Below are 25,891 nucleotides of genomic sequence, written 5' to 3'. Positions count from 1 at the left end.
AAATAAACATAACACTGCCGCATTGAAAAGAATTGGGCTTTTCAGTAGGGATCCACAGAGGAATGTATCTCACTTTTACCCACTGCTTAGAAAAATAGATCATGATAGATGATGAGAGCCAGGCATGCATGGCCAACCCCTCAGGTGGATTCCAACCAAGGAACATTTTTAATTTATCCACTTCCCTAAGCGATCATTCTGAAGATATACTTACGTGGGTGGAAAGCCTCTCTCCTACATACTTCCATACACACACAAACTGCTCAAACTGATAAGAAATACCGAGGCAGCAGCTGACAATAAAACGGGAGGGGGAGGAGGAACATCAGAGATTTAAGGCCTCGTGTCAACCAACAAAAACATGCAGATGCTCAAAAGTATCGCAGTAACTTGTTTCAAACATGGGAATATAGGAAGCTGCCTTATACTGAGCCCTTGGTTCATCTGGCTCAGAATTGTCTACACCAACCAGCAGTGGCTCTCCGGGGTTTTAGACAGGGGTTTCTCCCAGTCTTCTCTTGAGATACCAATGACTGAACTGCGTGCAAAGTCGATTCTCTACCACTGAGCTGCATCCCTTCCAAGCCACCATTGCCCAACACGCATCCATTAAAAGATTCCCCACCACCCTCCTGAAAATGCTGACCCAGATATTATGTTACATTCCTAGCTGAGCATAAGCCTCATTGAAACTAATGGCACTTACTTCTGAGTAAAGGTGTACTGTATAGGATTTGGCTCATAATGCTGGATTTCTCCATTCCACAGCTCATCCCATTTCTTCGTTATGAGGTGATCTTTTTCAGCCCAGTATCACAGATCTAAAAGGACCAAGGCCTTTTCTGCACTTACCTTTTGTAAATGGAAGGTGGCTGTTTTCCAGATTTTTTTCGCATGCTTCCATGTGATTTTGCCACTGTTCAGCTACCATTCCAGAATAATTTGAAGCGGCTTAGTCATGCTGGCCACATGACCTAGAAGCTGTACGCCGGCTCCCTCGGCCAATAAAGCGAGATGAGCCCCGCAACCCCAGAGTAGGTCACAACTGGACCTAATGGTCAGGGGTCCCTTTACCTTAACCTTTAAAACTGCTGGTGCCAGTATTCACCAGGAAGTTGTTGAAGTGAGTGCTACACTTTTTAACAACAAAAAGAAGCGCAGAATATGGGGAGTCCGTTCAAAATTTAATAATTAATAATTTGGATAGTAATTTGGTCTTTTTTTCTTGAATTGGATAATGATTTCATTTGATTTGTTACCGATTGGATGCTTTTAATGGAAAATTAATTAAAATTATTTAACAACAAAAAGAGGTGCTGGTACTGCATACACTTGAGTATCTCCTGGGGGAAAAAGCACTAGTGGGGGTACAGAACAGAAGGCTGCTGGTATTCTACAAGATATTATCGAGACCAGAACCTATAGCTTAAAAGAAGTATGTCATCAAAGCATTTGGGTATGTGTTAGCAATGTTCCATAAGGCTACAGAACTGCACATGACTTACTTTTCTCTTCTAGGAGATTATACAATTTGTGCAAGGATTTTATCTACTGCATACCCAAATTTTGACATAGCAAGAAACATGGAGTGACTACTAGGGAGTAAATGAAAAATGAAAACTCAGCAGCATGTAAATGCACAGTTCTTCCAATATGCACATTTTTGTGCAATTTTCCCTAATGTCACTTTTTTGCAAGAAAATTTCTAAAATACAATGCATTGTTGGATGTTATTTTTCACTATGACATGCAACTTTATGCAAACTTCCCACTAATATACATGTATTGCACATTATTTGAGTGGAAATCTATATCTCAAATTCAGTGGTGTGCACATGTCAAAGGACAGCCGTGTTTAGACGTGTGAATTGTTTTGGGAAGTGCAAATTCTTTAGGTTCTCATTAAAAATGCTAACCAATCCAAAATCTGCTCCCATTCCAAGTTGCTATGCAGGAATCTGGACGACAGACCATACAACTTTGTTCTTGCATCAAGAGCAAAACCCTGTTATACCCTGCTGTTGCTTCTACCAGACAAGGTCCCAATGTGTGCAAGCCGGCATCAGCCTCTAAAATGGCTTACCTGCAGGCCAAATTATTCAGTTAAGTACATAAGTTCCGCTTGATCTCATGCCATGTCTTTAAAAGGGTGCAGTAGAAATCTCCCTAAAATTTATGACACTGGGCCTGTACAATTCATGCTTACTACTGACACTCTAATGGAAGGCAACAAGATCCGCGAGGCATCTATTCTGTGACATCCTCTAGAAACTGCCCGCACCCTGATTTACCATCTCTTGTGTTGAACTGTGATGTTTCTTTCCTGTTATGAGTTCTCCCAAGGTCTGTTAGTGTGTTTGCGGTTTTCTGTTTAACATAGTTGAGGGCTGAGCTACAGCCACCTCCCAGGCAAGAGGCTGCATTTGAGCTAGCAGCATAACAACGAGGTTTAACTTCCCTGGAATAAAAATAAATCATCACAATTAGGAGGAAGAGCACAGTGCCAGGATATCATACAGCTCAATAATGGGGAACTGCCAGAAACCGTAGATCTTTAAGCTACAGAATGCTTAATTAGCTTGTTTTCCCCACTAACATATTTGTCTGGGGTTGTATCCCTCCTGACCAGAATGCAAACATTTCCCTTTCAACCTCATTTTTAAAGAGAATTCTTAGGCCTTTTTCTATTACTACCCACCCAGCCCCTTTTCAAAAATCCTCTGTAAGATGCAAGCCACCACCTGGCTTGACAAAAAATTGTGTAAATCTCTGTTACAAGCCCATCTGGAGCATCCACAGATATGCTAATTCCAGATCCGTGACTCTGCTGGTGTGACAAGCAAAGCCATAAAATTCAGAGAGCAGCAAGTTTCAAAATACAAATATTTGTGCCAAGTAGCTCTGCGATGTAAACAGTGTTTTGATTCTCCTTTGAATGTGAATGAGTCAAACAATGAATTAGGAAATTGTCTGGAGTGTTGGTGTTATAGTTTCCTCCACCTTCATACAAAAATAAAAAATAAAAAACCCATTGAGATTAGGTCATGGGATGGATCATTGCCCAGTACCTATAGCCTTCCTTTACCTAGGCTGCAATCCTATCAGCATTCCTATGACCTGGGAGCAAGCCCCATTGATCACCTTTCCTTTTGTTCTCTTAGTGGCCCATCAACCAGGTGATTACCTCATGAGGAAGCTAGCCTAGTTTATATTTTAACCCTGGCTGGATGCAAGGGCTAAGGAGGTTTGATTAAATTCTAATACTTACTGGGTCCAGGAATTTAGAAGTGTCTAGCACCCCTAAATTCATAACACTACGTTTAAAGCACATTCAAAGCACATTATTTCCCTCAACAAATTCTGGGCACTGTAGTTTACCCCTCACATAGTTACGATTCCCAGCAGACCTTGACAAACTACAGTGCCCAAAATTCTTTGAGGGAGGAAATGTGTTTTAAGTGTATAATGCGCCTTTGTTGTCACTGGGTTGTGGGGGGTGATTTTTATTATTGTTTTATTGTTCTTTGATTCTGTATGAACTTCCTTGATTGTTATCTTTTTATTAAAAGGTGAGTAGAAATTGTTATATTTGCAATATCCATGGATTATAGCCAACTACTTAGAGGAAACCCACTGAAAATTAACTTACCATTACTTTGACAATTAATTTATTATGAATAAAAGTAATTTGAATACAACCCCTTGCAGTGTACTTTACTGATGCCATTGACTGGTATTTTAAAGTACTACCTCTCCCACCCAAAAAAGGCCAAAAGATGAGTGGAAATCTTAGACACAGAATCTTAGAACTGCAGAGTTTGAAGGGACCTTGAGGGTTATTTAATCCACCCCCCTACAGTGCAGGAATAAATAAATAAAACTCTGGTCCTTTGCTTTGAATAGGGTTGCCTCCTAAAAAAAAATATCTTCCTAATTCTGTGCCAAGAGCTGCAGGCAAGGGCAGGGGAATCTACACACACACACACACACACTTATTCTCAGTAGAGACTGGTTATCCTAGGGTTGACATATGTCCAGAATTTCCCAGACATATCCAGAATACAGCTGTCGGCTGCAGTGTCCAGGTGGCAATCAGTCAAATGTCAACCCATGTCAGCAGTGCCGTTTTTTACCAATTTTTCTGTCTGACTTTTCCATCCGGATTTTCACTGTTTGAAATATGGCAACCCTAGGTTATCCACACCTCACACTTAAGGAGGAACTGCGGCTGGTTCTGCTTTGTCTGGATAAACAACTAAATTAGAATGAGAAAATATTTGATGCTCCAGTACAAGTGTAAATAACAATAAAGCGCAAAATGGCCGCACACACAAAATACCTTTATTTTCATATTGATAAAGCTTCCCTGCTTATGATGGCAAATGCCTTTGGGGCTACTCTGTTCGGGACACATACTGGCTTCATAACAGTTGCAGCCATTTTCATATGCAGTCTCAATTGATTTTTTTCTTCTTCCCCTGGATATTAATGGTGTGGTGGGAAGGCTACCCACCCAGCATCACAAATAAAAAAATAAAAAGTAAAATTGATCAAAAGTTATATTCAGCAACATATTGTGCATGGCCTTTGGGAGCTCAGTCCAAAGATGCCTTAATGAATCCTATTTGAACAAATTATAACTGTTTGAATGAATCTGTTTTTAAACCCTCTGCCTGACAAGTCTGTACTTTATGCCTCTCCGTATATTTTTGAACAATGGCTACAAGACGCTGCAATCCTATATGCACATAGCTGGGAGTATGCTTTCAGTTTACTTCTCAATAGACCTGTATAATCATTATTTTATTATTTATTAGATTTATATGCCACCCTCCATCAAAAGATCTCAGGGCAGTTCACAAGACAAAAACACAAGCTAAAAGCACGAATAAATACTTAAAACAGAAACAGCAAATCAACAACCCCTTCTTCCCACAGATGCATTTAAAAGGCTGTAGAATATTAATCAGCCAAAGGCCTGGTTGAAGAGGAACATTTTTACCTGACGACTAAAGATATATAAGTAAGGTGCCTGGGGATGAACAACCTTGGGGAGAGTATTCTACAAACTGGGGGCCACTGCTGAAAAGGCCTGTTCTTGTGCTGCCACACTCCAGACCTACAGTAAAGGAGGCGCACAAAGAAGGGCCTCTGATGATGATTGCAGGGTCCAGGTTGGTTCATATAGAGAGAGGCAGTCCTTGAGGTATTGTAGTCCTTACTGGACTGTAAAGTAGCCCAGGATTTCAAGTTTACAGCCAAAGTCTGCAAAATCTTATAGATATAAATAAAATCCATCTAGATTGCCCTGGTGCGGGGTGGGGTCCTTAGGAGTGGCCCGTGGGGCCTAATTTGGCCCAATTGTTCCAATTGCCTTAAGGTCAGCCCTGATGATACTGTGCAGGGGTTGGACTGACAAGCCCTGCACCTTCTAGGTCCCTGGTGTCACCATTCAGAGTACAGACTCAAGGACTTGTTATGGAAATAAAGGGGGGGGCAGTTATTGGAAATCAGTTTTGTTACCTCTTCCTCTCCCCCCCCCCCCATAAACCCCGAGACAATGAGCCCCACCACCTTTTATCCACAGTCGCATAAGCACTACACTACAGCATGGTCATAAACCTGTACGTTCAACCGCTGAAATATACACCCAATATGTAGCAATGGAGATTTATGTTACTGCTTTATTAATGAACACTGTGTTTTACGAATGGACTCTGTATTTTGTGAATTACCTAAGAGCCACCAATAGGAAGCTCTTGAATCTGACAGCTAACCAATTGGGTACTACCAAACAGCGACCCCTATTGCTGAAAGCAAGTAACCAGCAGAGAACGCTTCAGCTCAGCCTTTGCACTGTTTACAGAACACCCCTGCTGTGCAGATAATGGAGAAAGCTCATAAATTGTATCCCTTCTGGCATCCTGGCCAACTCTATTATGCTGGTGTAAACCCTGGTACACCAGAAGCCCAGAACAGCAGCAAATAAAATCCACTCATACCTCAGCAACTGATTAGACTTGTCAAGCAGTTCTTCCAAAGTCTTCCTAAATTATAAATCTCCAAAATACAGGCCAAAAGAGAGCAGGTCTAGGAAGAGCAAAGCATACAATGGGCACCACCATTGAAAAGGCCCTGCTCCATGTAGCTCCTGCCCTATCATTTGATAGGGTGCCCACTTGCCCTTCTTCTTGACATGGAATGCTCTCTACTGGAGTCTACAGGTCCAGTACAAAGACCATAAGAAGGGAGAGCAGGGACCTTGAAGTTCTCAACAGCTGTTAATCAAGCAAGCAAGCACACAGGTCACATTTGTCATGGTCAGGATGCCTAAGTCCTGGCCAGGCCTGCACCCAATCTTGTTTGTGCACAATCTTGTTTGTCCTCAGTAACCAAAATTATATTATCAACATATACAAGCAGAAAAGTTGTTTTCCTTCATTTGCAAGGAATCGTACAAAACAAAGTGGTACTAATAAAGAAAAGTTCCAGGGTGGCAACAGAAAGCAAACTAAAAATGCTTTTGCAGTTCATCAAAACTATCCAGGAATATCAAGTTATAGGAAACCTGGTGCTATTAACAGTAATCCTTCTTGTTGGTTAATTGGTTTGGCAACTTCCATGCACATGACGTGTGATGCTAATCCCCCCCCCCCAAGAGTTAAATGATAACTAATCAGAAGCAGCTACAGTTGCAAATGGCAACAAAATTTCTATGAAAGGAAGAGGAGCAGGTTTGCTCAAGTGTGTTGCAGGTAGAAATACTGTTTGTAATGAAGTGAGAGCAGTAGTTTACTTGCTCGAATTAACAAATAAGAAAGTTTTGAGAATTTAAATTCTAGATTAAAATTGATTACTAAATTGAGAAGGGGATTGTAACAAAAACACTGGGGCCTAATTTGAATAATAGAGTGCCTGGTATCTGGTGGGCAGGCCAAAGCACTCGTTCGGAGAGCTATGAGATTCAGGTGAGGGTCTGATGCCTTGCCAATCCCAGCAGGCATATAACAGGAAGACCCGGCCTGCCCAGGCCTGTGGCCATGCCATGGTTAAATGCCATGAAGGCTGAACATGATTCCTTAGAGAGGAATAAGACATGGGAACTAGTTCCAGGCCTGCCCAGGCCACAAAAGGTGTACAAAGTTCAGTTATTGCAAAGTTTTTCAGTGTTAATTTTATGCATTTTTTAAAATCACCATGGTATTTAACAATAATATCTTATGTCCTTTAGAGAAGAAATTGTGAATTGCAACATTTTAAATACCCATCATCATACTTGGCTTCACTCAATTTTGTTTATAACACTCTTCCATTTTCTTCTAGTTGTGAGGGTGGGGGATGCAGAGAAGCCTCACAAATGGAGTAGCCTAAGGCCTCTCTTCATCTAAATCCGGCCCTGCCTCCAGCGGGTTCCAATTTGGCCTGTGCAGCCATTTTTCCCAAACCACACCTACCTGTCACTGGATAGTGTTAGCAGGGTTCAATCCTGCTGGGTGCTGCTTCACAAGCACTTGCAAGGACTGTGCAGGCAAAGCAGACTTCTGCAGAGAGCAGGATTGAAGTCCCCACTTACCAGCCTGCTAGTGGAGAGTTCAGTCCTGCTAGGTGCTGTGGGGAATGCACTGGTGAAGCAAATCTCTCCCCAAGATGAACTCTGATACATGGAGAGGACTGTTGTTTGCCTGACACCATGGCATCTGGAGACTGACAGGAGCCACCTACCTGTCAAAGTTGAGCCATGGTGTCGGAGGAGATAAAGATTCTCCCACCCCCTGAACCAAAAAGGTTCTCCGCCTCTGAAGTAGATGGTTGAATGTCATGGTTTACAAGTTCCTCTCCAACACTGTTGGACCGTGTTTTAACTCAGGACAGATACCTGGAAACAGGAGGTGTCCATGGTAAAAAGGGACTGTTAGAAGTGTGTCCTCGTATTACCTTAAGCAGTTTCTCTATCCTAAGGGAGCGCTTGTAAATTTATACAGTCAACTTATTCGCAGCAGAGAGTGCAGACCAATGTATCTAAATGCACTTCTGCAGTATTTGTGCTCTGTAACCTAAGGCGTAAACCAGCATTACTTCGGGGTTCCATACAGTAGCATCATTAAAATTTTTAAAAATGTATGTTGTATTTGAGAAGGAAGAGTGCAAGAGGCAGCATAGGGGGAAGGGAGACACCATGTCACACAGTCAAGAGGGAGGGGAGAGAGAGAGAGAGAGAGAGAGAGAGCGCGCATGAAAACAAAAGAATAGTAGAAAAAACAAGCACATATAGAAACACACACACACAAATTTTTCAAGTCATAACATGTAGAAATGTATGCAGGGACAGTTGTGATTCATAGGCCATTAGCAGGGCTGATTTAGGTACCTATTATAGTAATTTAAAAGGGATTTTGTATGCATACTATTTATAATGGTGTCAGTTCCTGCATAATTTCACCCCCTCTGCTAATAACATTCATCAGGAGATGAAATGCTTCTTAAAGGGACTGGCTTGAATGTGGAAGTATGGGAGAAGAAAAGCATTGATTGATTGATTGATTGATTGAGCCAGTTTCAATGATCCCTCATGCATCCCTGGAGATGATTATCAAGTACAGTATTCAACAGTTTGTTTGGAAAGTCTAGAAACACACTTGTCGTGTGGTTGAGGAATCTCAGGTCCAGGGCCGAATACAGCCCTCTAGGACAAGTCCCCAGGATGTTGTTGGACTACAACTCCCATCATCCCTGAGCTCTGGCCTTGCTAGCTAGGGGTGATGAGAGTTGTAGTCCCAAAACATCTGGGGACCCACAGGTTGAGAAAGGCTGCTCTAGGACCATCTATCTGGCCCTCAGGAATCTTCTCAGGCCACCCTCTCTTTATTTGCCCTTCTCCACACCCTCCTCTGGTGCTTTCTCTGTGCCTCTCACATGCCTGGACAATGATGGAGATAGATGCATGTTTGTATGTGTATGTGTGTCCTTGTGCATAGAAATCTCTGGACTTTGTGTGGCTGGGATGCAAAGGAAAGAGTCACACATGTTGCTCCACCCACTTCTGCCCCTGGATTGCATCTCCCAGAAGCTTGTCCTCACGCCCAAAAAGGGTTCCCTACCCTTGGTTCAAACCTCTAGTTCCATATTAGAGAGACAAGGTTCTCTGTTCCTCTTGTATAACTTCTGGGAAAAGCAGCCTTTGAATAAACAGGCAAAGTACTACAGGCCACAATGACTGGCATCTCCTGGCAATGGGAAAATCTTCTGTAGAAGCGCTTAATACATTATGTGTGTTGATAGGGTGGAATAGAAATTCACAGGAAGAGTCATCTCAGAAGTTAAGGGCTGCCCTTCAGGAACCTCTGGGGAATTGGGTCTTCATAACTGGGCAGAAGGTGAAGTAGCTTAGTAGCTGCTTTGTGCTTTGTGTGGGAGGAGGAAGATACAGGAAGTTACCATAGAGGTGGCTTGTGTACAAAGTTGGGTTGCACAAAAGGAGGGGGAGGAGGTTGAAAAGAAATACTGGGGCCTAACTGGATCAGTAGAATGTTTGGTATCTGGTGGGCAGGCTTGTGTGTTATGCTTCAGAATCAGTCCCTTCCTTCAGTGTGTTCTGTTAAGTTTCAGTTAAGAGGGACCAACTGCCTCTTCTTATTTCTTGCCTCAGACTTGCCTCATGTTGCTGTATTATTATGCTGTGTTTCATTATGCTATTTTGTCACAGTTTTCTTTATTATTGAAGCTTTGTTTGCATTTATGTGAGCCCCTTATTTTTTTCAAAGAAAAAGAAACTGTTGAAGAAAGGTGGGGAGTGTCCTAAACTCATAGCTGTCAAATTTCAGATTTGAAAATAAGGGATCAGCAGCCTCACCTGTTCCGGGGACAGTCTACGGGATATCTAACAATCCGGGATGGCAGCGGGAAGAAGTGGGAAACAGCACTGGAATAAGGGAATTTCCCGCAAAAAAAGGGAAGGTTGACAGCTATGCCTAAACTGCGTGAATGAGGGGATATTCCCAGTTTGCCAGGAGAATTGATTTTGTTTTTGGACATGGTGGAGAGGTGAAAATGGGTGCAAAGTGGGACTGCAGTGGGAAGTTGCTTCAGAAATGTGTTTTGGAAGGTGAAAAGTGAGCTTTGTAGTTGCATGTGGGGACTCAATCTAGGGGATTGATGTGGGGTGAATGACAGGTGAGTGGATCAAGAAAGGATGCAGACCTAGTGTATATATATTTGTGGCTGAAATATGGGTTATATCTCAGGGCCATGAACTGGCAGGACAATGGGGAGTTTCCAAGGACTGGGACACACTGGGACAAGCAGGGGGATGGGGAAGGAAGTACTCACAGGGTGACAAAGAATGGCAAGGGGGTGGAGGTCAATGCCCAGGAACCAGAGCAGCAGGACCAGAGCCAGAGGGGCCCTTGTTCCTATGAATACAGTGGGCTCTGAGGCTTAGGGAGCAGCGGGAAAGGCACTCTAGAGGGCCCACAGCCCAGCTCCCTAGCTGGCCAGGTGGAGTTCACTAGCTCTAGCAGAAGGTGTGTGATTCCTCAGCTGGAGTAGACTCAGAACAGGTGAGGGTCACATGCCCCATCAAACCCAGATGCTACAATCAGCATGCAAAGGTCAAAAGGGCAGCAGAGCTGAGGTGCTATGTCTGCTCAACTGCCCATGTCGGTGGGCCTTGGCTTGGATGCTCCTGGGCCTCTATGCAACTGTGTTTTGGGTTTGACTCTGGACTGTATTCTGACTTGGCTACTTGGATTGACCCTGGACTGTGTTTTCTGGCCTTTGGACTTGACATACTGACATGTTGCCAGGTAGGTCAAGGGTTCGGGACACTTAGTCTCCCCTTGTTTATTGATATATTTATGCATTTTTGTATTGCTAAGTGAACTGGTGTTTAAAGTATCAAACCAATGGTTTACTTATAGGTTTGTTGTAATATTTTTGCTGTCAGATAATTCTTCATATTGTTTTTCTTTTTAAATTGTTGTATTTTTTTCTGGTATGATGTTATCAGGTGCTTTGGGCTTCCTTTTGTAGAGGAAAGGAGGGTGTAAATAAATTGGTTGAACGTATGGTTAATAAAATGAATTTGCTGTCTCTGCCTTAGTTCACAATATGCAAAAGTGTCATACAAGATCACTTTATTGTCAGTGCTTATCTAAATTTCTCATCAACATCATCTATAACTGGTTGCTTAATAAAAGGCATTTTAGTGACAGTAACTAAGAATTTTATGTGTGTGAGAGATAGAAAGAGAGAGAGAGAGAGAGTGCATATGCAGGTTTGATATCTAAAATTAGTAAGTTGCTTCAAAAGGACATTTCCCACCACCAAACAAGGCTATTATCTTAGATTTGCTTTCCAGAAAGTTGTAACTGTGACTAAGAGAAAAAGGGAAACATGGCTGCTATATGTTTAATAGTCAAGTAGAACAAGGAATGTTGGCAAGTGCAACCTCTCACTAAGGTGAAAAAAATAACCTATTATAAGTTATATGTGATATTAGAGGGTGGTATAGCTCAGGTGGGGCTAACCTGTGGCCCTCCAGATGTTGAGGACTTCCTCATTGCTGACCATTGGCCCTGAAGGGTGGGACAATGGGACTTGGCAGTTTCACAAGGCCTAACAGGCCAGATTCCATCCCCACCCCAAGCCTTGAATTAAATTTGCATATTACAATGCATTGTTTCTAATAGCCAGTAGTAATAGATAGTAACTTTGCTTTTTGGTTATTTATGCTGCCAGGTTTGTGTTTTCATAGGATTTGCCTTCTCTTGTGTCGCTTTCTGAATTTATGCATGTTGATTGTAGCTTTGGTGACAGAAACAATATTATCCCGTTGTAAAGAACAGGTTTGTAAGTGATCAGAACTCTTTGTGTCCATCCATTCCCCCCCCCCCCCAAAAAAAAGTGAGTGTTGAAAATCGGTGGGCAGTGCCCTCTTCTGGTTGTTTGAATTAACGCACATTGCTGCTCTGTAATGAGAAAAAATAAGAAGTATTGTAGTGTCTTAAAGACTTAGCTATTTCAGTTTGTCTGTTAAATATGTTATCTCTATAGAAGTTTAAATAAGGGAAGTGGGAATCTAAGTGATTAACAAAAGCAAAAAGATGATGTATCACTGTTATTGATACAGGAATTTGAAGACAGTTACAAACCCAGCCCAACTCTTTTTACTTACAATGTGTTAGCACCTAGTTTTTCAAGCATGAGCAGAAGTGGCTGATTCAAAGGGGGCATGGCCCCACTAACCTCAGCCAGTCCTCACCTGCCTGCCTTCCTACTTACTAGTCCAGGGCCACAGTGTGGCCCTGGCTGTCAGCTCCCCCCTCCTTAGTCTGTTTTGTTCTTGAAGAATGAAGCAGGGAGGGTGGGGGACAAGCTAGAAGGAGCTGGCTCTGCCTCTCAGTGGCTGTGGTTTCCCCTGCTACTGGCCACTCTCCCTTCCACTTTACCAGTCCCAAAGGATAGCAGCCACCACTGGGCAAGAGCAGACTGTTTCCATTGTAGCTGGGACTAGGTAGAGGGGACAAATGTAGTTCTTTTTCCATTTTAATGTACCTGATTCACGCTTCCTGAAAAAAAATGCATGAACCAAAACACAGCTATCCTTTTAAATTTGCACGTCCCCGAATTTTGCAATGCAGTTCTCCAAGCAGATAATGTGTACAAAAAGGTGTATGTCGGGGGAAATAGACATTAAAACATGCTCGTGAAAATAAAATACAAAAATGCATTATGTTAGGGGAAATTGCTTGCAGAAGTGTGAACTGAAAAGCAGAAGGTGGGTGGTATTTAGCTAAGGCTACATTCACTCAGCGGTTTGTTCCATTTTCTTGACATTTCCATAATTTCTGCATTGTATCTGAGTTTTCACATGATACAAACTCCACTTCCAGAAATATAGTACAATATAGTACATTTCAGTGTTATTTCCAAACTTTTTTTTCTGGAAGCAGATAAAGGATCACTGAAGTTATGCTATATTTCTTTGTTTCCAACAAGCTAAAAGCCATGGCTACCTTTGACTCTAGATATGACCACTGCTTCTGCACTTGGGGCTGAGAGGCCTTATCTGCATTGGCATTCTGTCAGCTTTTGAAGACTTACCTGTTTATATGGGAATTTGCTTGATCTCTAGAGCTGTGTCTCCTGTGTTAATTAATGTGTTTAAACAATTGCTTTATTGCCTGTTTTGATTATGGGTGTGTAGATTTGAATATTTTAATGGAATTGTTTTGTGGTGCATTTTAATTATGGGTGTTTATATTTTAATTCTTGTGTAATTGGTTTTTACACTAGTAAGCCTATGTTGACATTAAGCAATACATAAAGTCATCTACCATATATTTTTGAAAGTCATTTGTTCTCTCTGCATCTGGACACAATAATCAAATTTTGCATGATGGGTCCAGACATCAAGGAGCAAGCTTTTGGATGTAAATAGAGATCATAAGGTAAAGGTACCCCTGCCTGTAAGGGCCAGTCGTGACCGACTCTGGGGTTGCGCGCCCATCTCGCTCTAGAGGACATGAGCCGGCGCCGCCCGAAGACACTTCCGGGTCATGTGGCCAGTGTGACAAAGCCGCTCTGGCGATCCTGCACCAGCGCAGCACACGGAAACGCCGTTTACCTTCCCGCTATAAAGCGGTACCTATTTATCTACTTGCACTTAAGGGTGCTTTCGATGTGCTAGGTGGGCAGGAGCTGGGACCGAACGACAGGAGCTCACCCCGCCGCGGGGATTCGGACCGCAGACCATACGATCGGCAAGTCCTAGGTGCTGAGATTTTACCTACAGCGTCACCCGCGTCCCAATATTGACTCAAAATGGCATACTGAACATTTCCAGACTGCTGATTTCAACCACTGTTTTCAAAACAGAACTGATGTATGTTTGTTTGTTTTTGTTTGTTTGTTTGTTTCTTGGAATTTCTGAACGATGTCTAGTAAGTGACTGCTAGCAAATAATAATTTAAAACTCAGGAACCTAGCCTTTCCAAAAGCAGCATGCACTGTTTCTAACATGACTGGCATACCATTCAAAGTGTGAATATTTGGCACCAACCCTTGCAGGTGGGGGCAAGGGGCACATTGATGGAATCTTTCCTGGGATCCCCCAACTAACTGGGCCTGATCATGGTGGTGGATATTTTGAATTTGGAATGTAAAGGGGACGGTGTGTTCTGTGGCATAAAAAAATAAGGAATTTGAAAAGTTGTTTCTCAGTATGCAGTGTATTTTACAATTTATTTATCTTATAACATCCCTGTGAGACAGTGGTAGACTGCAAGGCAGCAGAACCGGGATTTGACCTTCCTTTCTGCGGGTACAGGAACATAAATAGGCTTTCATTTCCAAATGAAAACAGTGTGCCCTGGGTTAACTGCAGAAATATATGCAACCTCTCTTCTTCTTTTTCAGAAATGTTTTGTCATTCATTTGAGGAAACATCCCCTCTGTCTCAGTTTAAACAGATGTAGCATCACTGCACCTGGCATGGCAAGGAACATTATTTTTTATTCTGATGGATTTTAACAGTCTCTTTGTATCCATTATGGACATTTAGTTCTGAAACTAATCTAACTTATGGCAGATGAAGCTCTGCCAATTTCTGAATGCTTTGAGAGCAATGTTTTTGCCTTCACACTGGCACTGCCAAAGTTTCATGCAGGGATTTATGGAGGTTAAAGTGTTGTTGGTTGTTTCCTGGAAGCACAGTTCAGTGAAACACATGGAGAGGCAAGCCACAGGGTTCGTTAAGTGATGCTTTATTATTCAAATAAGTTGTTAGAGGCACTCTCCCTCTCCTCTGCCAATCCAGTTAACTTTGCCTAGGAGTTCAAAGGTTATCTTTCTGATAAAACTGTTGTAATATACAGTTACAGACTTACGCTTGGGTGCATGAAAGAGTTAACCTGAGCCCAGAGCTCAGGTTGCAAGTGGGTGTGGCTTAGCAATTTCTCAGCAGTCTCTGCTCATCACCCACCCACCCACCCCGTCTTTTATCTTTATGCTTCCCGGAATAAGCAAGAAGCCATGCAGCCATGGCTCCCTGCAAGTGAACTGAATCTCTCTATAAGGCTATTTTAAAGCTGCATATTTTCTAACCCAAAGTTTGCATGATCCTTTTTAAAGGAAACATAAGTACTTTCTCTTTAAGACATTCGGAGCCTTTTTCACCTTTATTTTCCTGCCAGTCGATGGGGACTTGTTTGCTGTAACTTCTGGAATCTCTGCGGGTAAAATAGTCCCTTATCAAAACTAAGTGTCTGTGATTTATTCTAGCTCAAGTACTTTTGTGGGGATTGGTTGTGTGAAGGTAGATGAGGGCAGCTGCAAATCTAACCAAGTTTTAATGTGCCTGGAGCAATCACAATTGTGTTAACTCTGCTGTGAAGAGAGTAAGAATATCTTCTAAACCTCTCTCTCCAACAAAAACAACTCAAATGCACACACACGTCTCTTGCATGCCCTGAAGTGCTCTCTTTGGAATGAATGGGGACTCCAACATCTGGAAAAATAGAAGATAGACTACAGCTTTCCATAGGAGATCCACAAGCACTGTTTGCACTCAAGGAACTTTGCCTTCCACAGTTAACAGTGGAGTCCAGACAAACATTCACATATCTGAATCAGTCTCTCATTACCTGAGAGTTGTCCAAATATCATGCCCCAAAATGATGATGCTGGTTTGAGCATCGTGTGTGCGTGCATGCATATATATGCATGCTGCCGTTCCACAAAAAGTGATGTATACCAAGCAACAAATATCACAAAGTATATAAACAAGATGGACGAAATCATCAGTGTTGCTTGCCTTCACAACCACCCTGTGAAGTGAATCACTATTTACTTTCATGCAGTTGGAGAACAGGATGTCTAATGACACCTCGTGAAATCACATGTGAATACAATTTTGGTTCCAAAAAAATCAAAGATCAGAAAAAATATTTTCTTCTTCCTTGTGTGAGATAGACAGAGACAGATGAACATACCATATTGGCCTGAATATAAGCCTCACTTCCCCCCCAAATTCCGACTGTAAAAAGTTAAATTGCAGCTTATATTCACAACCTTACAGTATGCAGCCAGGAGTGCGAGGCAAACAGTGCCAGGAGTGTGGCAAAGAAGCGCCCACCCCACATGTAGTCCCCCATCCTCTTCCCCCAAGGCCAGGAAGGGAGAGAGCGAGGAAGGGGAAAGGCCACCGCCAACACAGCGTGGCTTCCCTGCCACCGCCGCTGCCACCCAAGATGCAGCCAGGAATGGATTGGCTTATATTCGGGTATTTTTTTCTTTTGCCCCTGTAACTTTAAAGGTGTGGTTTATATTTGGGTGCAGCTTATATTTGGGCCAATACGGTATATAGAGGCATAAATGCATACATTCCAAACTCCATTAAGGAGCAGCACTACTGCCAGCTGAGCTGGCTCAATCCCACAGAGGGAAAACAAGCCTTTAAAACAAAGTTTAACTTACACTATCGCATTAGATGGTGTAAGATCCACTGTGTTGCCAGGCCACATGACTGAGCTGAAAGAGGCTTGAAATAGGTGTAAGTCTCTTATCCAGTCCTGTCACTGCTGCTCCCCTTTTTCAGATTTACATCAGTGTAAATTTCACCCAATTAAGCGGCACAGAGCTGAGAGAGTTAAACTAGCATAACCCCATTTCAGCTGGGACAGCCAAGGACCCGCCTTTTCCAAATTTGCTTGTCCTGGTAGATCTTGGGTTTGGATTGCACTGTTAGTGTCATTAAACTCAATGGGTTGTATTCAACTTTTACTCAGCGTAGGCCCATTGAAATGAATGGCCATGACTCACTTTGGTCCATTAACTCCTATTGGTCTACTCTGAGTAAAAGTTAAACACACAACCCAATGGAACTTACACCTGAGCATACCCACATAAGATGACACTGTGAGGCTGCAAGCCTGCATACACTTACCTGGGAATAAGTTGCATTGCACTCCATGAGACATGCTGTATCTGAGTAAACATGTTCAGACTTGCACTATAACTTCCTCACTCATAGAATGCAATCTTGTTTTGCAAAGCTGGATATAATTTTCTCCAATTTAAACAGAGCCAGCAATGTGCCCCCAAAATTTTGATTCAGTTGAATTAACATTCTGAAGATTTTTATGCAGGAAAAAAATGTGGCTTATTTCTTTCCTCTCTCATGTCCTTCCATTTTGAGTCACAAGTGGATCTTTTTGTGTCTACTTCATGTTATTGTCTTCTATTCCTTGAGCAAACATCCAATGTGAAACATAGATTACCCTCTACACAGGCAGGCAGGCAGGAGCAATTTGGATGATGACTTATCCTTTCAGGCACTTCTCTGTCACAGCTACTCCAGTGAGCAAATCAAGGAGGAAATGCGGAACTTCACACTTGGCTGTTGTGACTGAAGAAAACTCTAAAATCCTGATTGAACCTTTAAGTAGTACCCTGTGCAAGAATTTATTGTTGGGGTGAGGTGAGGTGAAAATGTTAAGCTTGGAGTGCTGTAAAATAGGTCATCTCCCATAACATTAGATAACCTAAAAGTCTTGCTCTGGATTGAAAACTTTTAGAAGTTTTGCAGGAACAGAGGGATACTTGTGGTGAGGTTGGTTGATACAGAGAGAGAGAGAGAGAGTACTTGGAAAAACCTTTTTATGAAATCTCAGGTGCACAAGAACATATCCATGGAAATTAGAGAGAAACCAGAACTAGGCTACTGAAATAGCTATTTTCCATATCTGGGTTCCATGTTGTTGTGGCGTTCATACGGAGCCCCCGGTCGTTTCACGGACTATTGACCCGTACACCACTAATCCACTGCCACCAACCAGGTTCTCTCTGGTAAAACACTTAGTCTCAGTCGGGTTCTCAAGTTAACAACGAAGACTGTAGTTTATTGCAGACACAAATAAACTTTAAATGCATCCAAAACGCTGTTACCCTTTACCCTCTTAGCTCATTTTATCCTGTCTCTAACTCCTCTATCTCCCCTCACACAAGAACCAACTGCACTGTCTATTTCCAACTGTCTTCCAACTGCTTTCCCAACTGCTTTTTCCCAACTGTCTAAACCTCTGGCTAAGCCTTTTAAAAACAGGTAGGCTCCGCCTCTGGGCTTTTCTATTGGTCTACCTATTAACCCTTTCTCTCCCTCTGTACAGACATTTCCAAAAGAACGGGTAAACGCCACAATTGTTGCCCACAGACGAGCAATGCACTTCTGATGAATTCTGTGCCTGCTAGGAAGGTGAGCAACTCACCTTCAGTGAGAGACAGGCTGCTCTGCCCTACTCCGTGTATAGTACATAGCCTAGGTTTGCATGCATGCAGATGTGTAGGTGCTATTGTGATTTTACAGGTTTGTGTATGAGGATTAGTTTCTTTGAAACATAATGGCCTGAGATTGCCAGTTAAGTGCCAGCATTTACATGTCCAGAGAGATTGCCATACAGGCAAATGGGTGGGCCTTTCTCTTCCTCTTCTGGATGTAGAATAATAGATCTGTGTGTGTGTGTGTGTGTGTGTGTGTGTGTGTGTGCATGATGCATGGGGGGGGGGAGAAGGTAGTTTTGGGTGATGCTGAAAGCTAGAAACATACAGGATTATCGTTCTCTGTGTTGGACCCAAAGCTATGACTTGGAGATCTCCCTGGGAACCTAACAGGGAGAGAAGACCTGTTGTAGGGTTGATAATGTGAGCCTTTCCATCCAATGCTCAGGTTGTATATTAGTGTAAATAAAACCATGTATTCTAAAGACACCACAGTCTTCATTAACTTTCATTTCAAGGAAACTGACCCCAGGTAAGGCACAGGCACCCCTGGAGTCTCTTGCTCTTTAAAAACTGAGGTGCATGCACCAATAAATTGAAATACAATAGCCATACTAACTTAATTTGTTTTGCGTTAACACTAGTAGTGCTGCCAAACATGATCTGAGCACAGCTGAGAAATCTAATTCAGGAGGCCGGATGCTATCTGTGATGGAAAACTAAAATAAGGGTGAACTACTATGAACTCATTGCCTTTAGCCCCATCCTCACTATACATTTAAAGCAGCTTCATACTACTATAAACAGTCAAGGCTTCCTCAAATAATCCTGGTGACTGTAGTTTGCTATGGATGCTGAGAGGAGTTAGGAGACCCCAATTCCCCTCACAGTGCTTCAATTCTCAGTGTGGTGTAACAATCAATGCCTCTTTCCAGGAAGCTCATACATTTCCTTTGGGATTGGGTGAATGGAGAGGTGAGTGTTCCATCCCAATGCAAAGAAATTTAAATATGCACTGGAGCCCACATGCATAGGACCAAACAATCCATTGCTTTCCCCAGAGCAAACAGTGTGACTAGCATGCAGTTGCAAAAACACTAGTTTGCATTCATGCATGTTGGGGAAAGCATACAAGCGGAAGGGAAGAAAGTGGAGAGCATGAATGGCTGGGGAAAGGGATAGGATTTGCCTACCCCATGTGAATGATCTGCAGTGGATACAACCTTCATGACATGATCATGTGGGAACCAGCCTTCAGTGTGTATATCTATGCCTAAGTCGCTATATTACTGAAATGCATCCTGTTTGCCTGAGCTTACATTTCCTTCTGTTGCCTCCCTTGCCTCCCTTTCTAGATTGTAAACTCATTTTATAAAGAACCATGTGCATGAATGGTGCCCATTATGCATGTGTTCATTTAGGGCATGGCTACTTTCACCCTCCTAGCTCTGACGTTGCTTCCTCAAAATGGGCAAGAGTCTTGAGTCTCACTCCACGTGATAACACAAGGAAAGAGCCTGATAAAATTGTGTGTTGTTCCATTGGCACCCTCTTATAGGTTTGCCCTGCAGTTAAACCACAATAACAAATAGTAATGGCCTGTTCAAATGTATTACAAAAGGACTATCAACTACAGTTTTATTGACTGTCAGAAAACAATTCCCATTTTGTGAAACAATAAAAATCAAATTTAGTGTAAACTTTCCCAAGGTTAAAGCCTGCAACCTTATAACGTCAGAAATAAGAACACTAAAGCCACCAGAATCCAAAAGAAAGCAGAAATTATATTTTACAGAAAGGTATTCTGCAATATACTGACATATGACCATGTACTGCCACAGCCATAGCCTCAGCAAACACTTCCAATTTGCTTATTTTCTGTGTATCTGACACATTTCTGCCTACTGGGGGAAAGTCAGGAGTGTTTATTTCATCACGATGAAGCTGCAAACACTTAATGCAGCTCATATAATACCTGTAGTAAGTAAGGCTGAGCCAAAAGGGAGCGGATGCAAAGTTTTTTGAAAGGTGCTCAGCTTGTTCACTCATCCGTTATATTACAGTGCATATGTATATTGTTGTATCTCTCTGACGGTGCCGCACATGTGCAGCAGTCCATGTGCAATGAATACTGGAGGAGGAGAAATGTGTCCCTGTGTGGCATGCAAGGTTTTCAGTAGAAATGGTCTCTTAAAAGTTTCCACCCTATGTGAAGTTAGAGAAATTGCAGCGGACCTTTTTCTAGTTTGCTAGAGAAATTCTTCGGCTGTTTCTCAGTGGCAATGACTTGGTCCTCACAGCCTAACAGTGAAGAACTTGAGCTCCCAGTTTGGTTTCTGCCCAAGTCTTTAATGCATAAATCAGATCAGAACATTGGCAAGGCACATGCGACATGGTGCAGCAGGTACATAAGAGGAATAGATGCACAGCTCAGCGACAACTAAGACATTGATCCAATACACACCCTGCACCTTCCTTTTGAATGATGGGGTGGGCACAGCATTTAGTAGGTCAAGTGGCTGGAGTCTCAGGAATGGGCAATCAAAAGGGCACTCTTTCGAGTGGGTTGGATTTGTGAGTTTTGTTCGTGCCAGTGCCACATGTGTTGGGCCAATGACATGTTGGAACATACTGTTCGTGGAACGAAAGCAATGACAACAGTGAATATTGATCATATTTACTGGATTGGTTGCTGTTCTGGACATGGGACAGGTGAACATCAGCAGTTCCCACTCCCATTTCTGACTTTGTCAGAATTCTCCCTACCTTTAAGTCCTGGTTTTAACAATGAACTAGTTAAGCACCTTAATGAATGTCTCCCATTGAAACAAGTGTGATTTATACCACTTAACTTAGATGGGGCTGTGAAATGAGTCTGTGCTGTCAACTCTGGCCATGAAAGCAGGGCAAAGCAAAACTGGGAAATATCCTAGGCATACACTTACTTGGTTTTAGACTCCAGAATGAAGATCTTTAAACTTAAAACAGATAAAAATGACAGATTGGGGTTTCCCCTCCACAATTTCCTTCCTACAGCTCTGTGTAAGCTCCATTTCTAAAGTCTTAAGCAAGACATCAACACCTGTAAAAGCCACATACTCTACAAGGAGCCTTCGTTAAAACTTTACCATAAAAAGTTTTAGTGTGTCAGCAAGAAGGAGGAAGTAGGCGAGTGGAGGAGACTGGATGGCTCAATGTCTCGAAAAGCAAGTTCTTTAGTTAGGCAGTGCAATTCACCACCACCACCCTGCATTATATTATATAAATTGGATTCAGGTTGATGTCCATGTCTCTTGAATCAGCTGGGATTTCTTTTTTCCTCCTGCTTTTCACAGAATGCTCCTCTGCCAATTACTGGTCAGTTGCTGTTTTAAATTTGTTACCAACTCATGAAAATTAGTTCTTCAGCACAGGAATGCAAGTTTTTCTTCCCCAAGAATGCAACTGACAATGTAGAAACCCATCCAAACAGATCTAGACGCTAGTTCTAATTGCATCTAAATAAATCTATGCACTAGAGAAAGTCATGTTTCCTTTGAATTAAAAAAAATACTAATAAAAATATCGTGATGGGAGAGCAAAGAGATGTTTGCCCTATATATACTCTGTGCAGATTCATGCATCTTTCTCTGTAATTATTAAAATAAGGGTTTTGTCCGACTACATGCTGAGACCTCCTGATATGTTAAAATGAGTTCACATAATACAACTGCATGGGAATATCTAAATTTATTCAAATATGATTCCAGTGCCTACATGCAGGGAGCCTTCTATTCATTAAGAAGGAATAATACCAAGTCACGCTGTTATAATTTTGAGTTCATGGTGTTTAAAGCATAGGCTTTGCTTGCGCCTTCTCCTTCCTACTAATGAGAAGAGAAAGCAGAGAGATGTTGGTATTTGGAGCTCTAAGTGGATAGATAACAGGAAGATTTTGTCAAGGACCTTGTATGTTACATCTGATTATTTCCTAGCAGTTATGTGCCCCCTAAATTTCCCATGAAACTAATGATGCAACTTTTCTTATATAAGTGAAGGGCTTTGACAAACACAAAGATTTAATATGCAAACCTATAAATGTCTGCTGAGAAGCAAGTCCCACTGAATTCAATGGAACACACTCTTAGGTATGTTTCCTGGATTGTGTCTTAAGGGGACTTCCAGATGACCTGTTTATTGAGCATTCACCCTGATTTGTTTGCAGGGAGATTAGAAGACATTGGGTATTTAATGAGTGTCCATTCTGATTTGTTTGCAAGGAGCTGACATAACGTTGCATCGAGGCAAGGGTTATCCCATGCTTCCTGGTATATTTTCCCATCACTTTCCTAACTGAAGAAACTTTGATATTTTGAGGAAGTAAATTTATTGTGTAAGACCTCTAAATGAACTTGAATTGTATAGCTTGATTTCGCCAGAATGTGTTTGAATCCCACCCCAAAATAGCAACAGTTTGGAAGAACTCTAGTTGCAATGGAAATGAATTGAAAGAATATTCTTTGCACTGGGACATCTTAGTAAATGTGTGTCCAAACCACTTCTGTCACGTGAATCAGTATACATTATCATTGTTGTTCTTAAAATGCATTTTCAGGCCACCTTTCAGCCATTGTTGTATACTCAAAGGGTCCTCAAAGCTGTTACAAGTTTATCAAATAGCAATAACAATTAATATGCTTTAAAAGCTCAACAGATCAAGCAAGCAGCAGGCACAACCATATATGTATTTTTACATGAGTTTCCACTTGCTCTTTCCTTACATTTTTCTTTAAAATCCTCTGCATCAATGGAGGCTAGTCCATTTGAGCCAAGGGGGCACTGCCCCACCAACCTCGGTTTCCCCTCAGCTAGCACACTAAGTCCAGGGGGTGACCCTGGCTGTCAGTTTCACCCTCTTCAGCAGTCTGTGTTACTACTGTAGAACTCAGCAGGGAGCAAAATAAGATCAAAGCTAGAATTAGTTGGCTCTGCCTGTCATTGTCTCTGGCTCCACCTACTGTTGGCCTTCTGCCCTACCAGTTCCAATGGGCACCAGCTACTAGCTGGTTGGCATCCATCTGTCCCAAGAGACAGTGGACTGTGCCTCCAGGGGTGAAGCCAACCCACTGTGTTAGCAGCACCAAAATGTCCTCCCCAGGGCATATGCCTGGGGAGTGTATATGGAGGTCTTGGGCTGCCTAAATGACAATGCCCCCCTCTTGGCCTTGCTGATGTGGTCCAAAGGAAAGCAGAGCAATACGTTTGGTACCAGCTTGGCTGTAGGAGTTGCCAGAAGGATGCGTACAAGGCGCCATCCAACCATTTTAGGGACCCCACTTCAGATTTGTGTAGAGTTTACTCCTTAGCCTTTTCTTCTCTCAAAGATATCCTGCAAGGCAGCAGAGGTTTAGGATCAGAGTTTTCCTTCTCTTAGATGGGCTACTTTCCCAGGTAGACAAGCTCAATCTGCCTCTCACTTCCCAAGAAACTTGCCCTTTTTGCTATTGGACCCACTATTGGTCTCGTCCACTTAATCCACCAGTGCCTGTCTTCACATGCAGATGAAGTCCGTAACTCACTGAGGGTTTGAGACTCATCACTTGCTCTCACCTGGTTTAGCCAAACAAAGCCGTTCCTGTTGAAGCTGCTGTCACATGCTGACAGCTTCTAGGAGCCACAGGTGAGCCCTGAGTACAAGGTGGAGACCAAAGGTTGACAACCTACCCCAGAGAGAGCATGATGTGTCCTCCACCAGAGGTACTTCCAGTCCTCTAGCATATACCCCAGCAATCACTGCTCTGCATATCCTTAGCATCTAACCAATTAATATTTTTCAAATGACCATTTTGTAAGGAAGGAAGAGAAATTTTATATTTCATTCATGACTTAGACTCATAGTACTGGTTTTAGTGGGGCAATCATAAGATTGACTGTGATGGGGAAATGGATGTTAGAATAATGGGTATTCTTAACATAAGGAAAGTGATATCCAGAAAATATTAAAAGGGAAGGCAATGTTTTCTTTATGTGTATTAGTATGGTTAGAATAGTTTCTCATATGCCCAGCAGGCATTCACAATATAATCCTGTTAGAAACAGAAAAAGTAACTTTTTTTCTCAAGGTAAATTGGTAGAAGAGACTCATAAGCCATTTTTTGTTTGTTTGATTATATTTTTCTCCATTTACTTAGATGCTGTTTGCTAGTTTTATTGCAAACTCTCCAAGCCTTAAATGAAATCTATTGAACTTAACAGCTGGAGTCAAGAAAACAACAGAAAAATGAATGGATACTTCATATTTAATAATGGTCCTTAACTGAAAAAGTATCAGTGTTTCTTTCTCTCTCCAAAAAGTGGAGTGAATTTTTTTTGTACATCTGTGCACTGAGACCCACAGATAGAAGAGGCACCAATGCTTCAAACTAGAAAATTTAAACAGTTGACAAAACACTGGATAGTTTTATTTCCCATGCAGGTCTACAGCTGTTTCTTCCTAGAGTGGCCTCTAGCCCTCTAGTGCAGGAGAAGACTAAAATGCATTGGGTTGAAATGGTCTTCTACCAGTAGACTCAAACCCACCTGAGACAGTTGCAGCAGCAACTGTTAAAAGGTGGTGGTGGTTGTTCCAAATGGAGGTATGGAGCAGGGAAGAGATGAGGCAAAAACAGCAGAGAAGCAGTTAAAATTAAAAGTTGCAAGTTGGGATTAAAGGTGAATTCCAGTTGTGATGAGAATTGAAGGTTATTGGATTAGCCTACAGCAGGGTTTTCTGGAAGCCTTGGTCAGATTGTACCCATCATAAACATTGCAATCTCTTTAATGTTTCTCAACTAATCTGTATAAAACCATGCTCCTCAAAGGTCAGTAATGTGTTCCTCTGATGTCTACACCCTAGGTGGCTGCCTAGTTGGCCTAATGATAGCAGCCTTGCCCACCCCAATATGCATATTTAGTGCCTGTGAGAAGGGCTCTGTATGCACACTTACCTACATAAGCATGTAGCGTCCCTCCATGCAAGGAGAGATCCTGATTAGATCCCTTCTTTGTGTACCAACAACATCAGATGCATCAGCCATGATGGCAGGGCCAACACATGCACCTCACATGTTCATTTGATAGATGAGATAATTACCTGAAGGTGGTCTTTGGGGAGTATACAATTCAGTATAAGTAAATTCCTAGCATAGCCCTAAAGTTCAACTTTGCTGGTGAAAAATACAGGAAAAGTAACTTCTGAAACCAGAGGAAATAATTTAAAGACTAGTGTGTATACTGCAGACTCCCTACCCTCCTAAAGAAATGGGAGAAAAAGCAATCAGACTCTCCCCCAGGTGCTTGCTTGACCTGAACTCACTATAGCCACTTCTCAGCAGCTGATGGCAGGTCTGATCACTCTTAAGGTAATTGGCAGAAATGGGCCATTAATAAGAACAAGCTGTACAGTGTTGCTTAGGTCAAAGCACTTTTTACACATTGGTTTCAAATTTCAAGGACCATATTTCTCAACAAGCTGTAACCTTTTTCTTTATCTGAGCTATAACTGCATTAGAATTGCAGGACAGAGATGAAAATATTGTTAGGCCGAAGTCACATTACATCTTACATCACCCAGACTATAGCGTGCCACAAGCAAATATGC

Source organism: Podarcis tiliguerta (assembly GCF_965153285.1).
Source record: "Podarcis tiliguerta genome assembly, chromosome: 7".
NCBI classification, from domain to species: Eukaryota; Metazoa; Chordata; class Lepidosauria; order Squamata; family Lacertidae; genus Podarcis; species Podarcis tiliguerta.
This window is presented reverse-complemented; position numbering follows the sequence as displayed.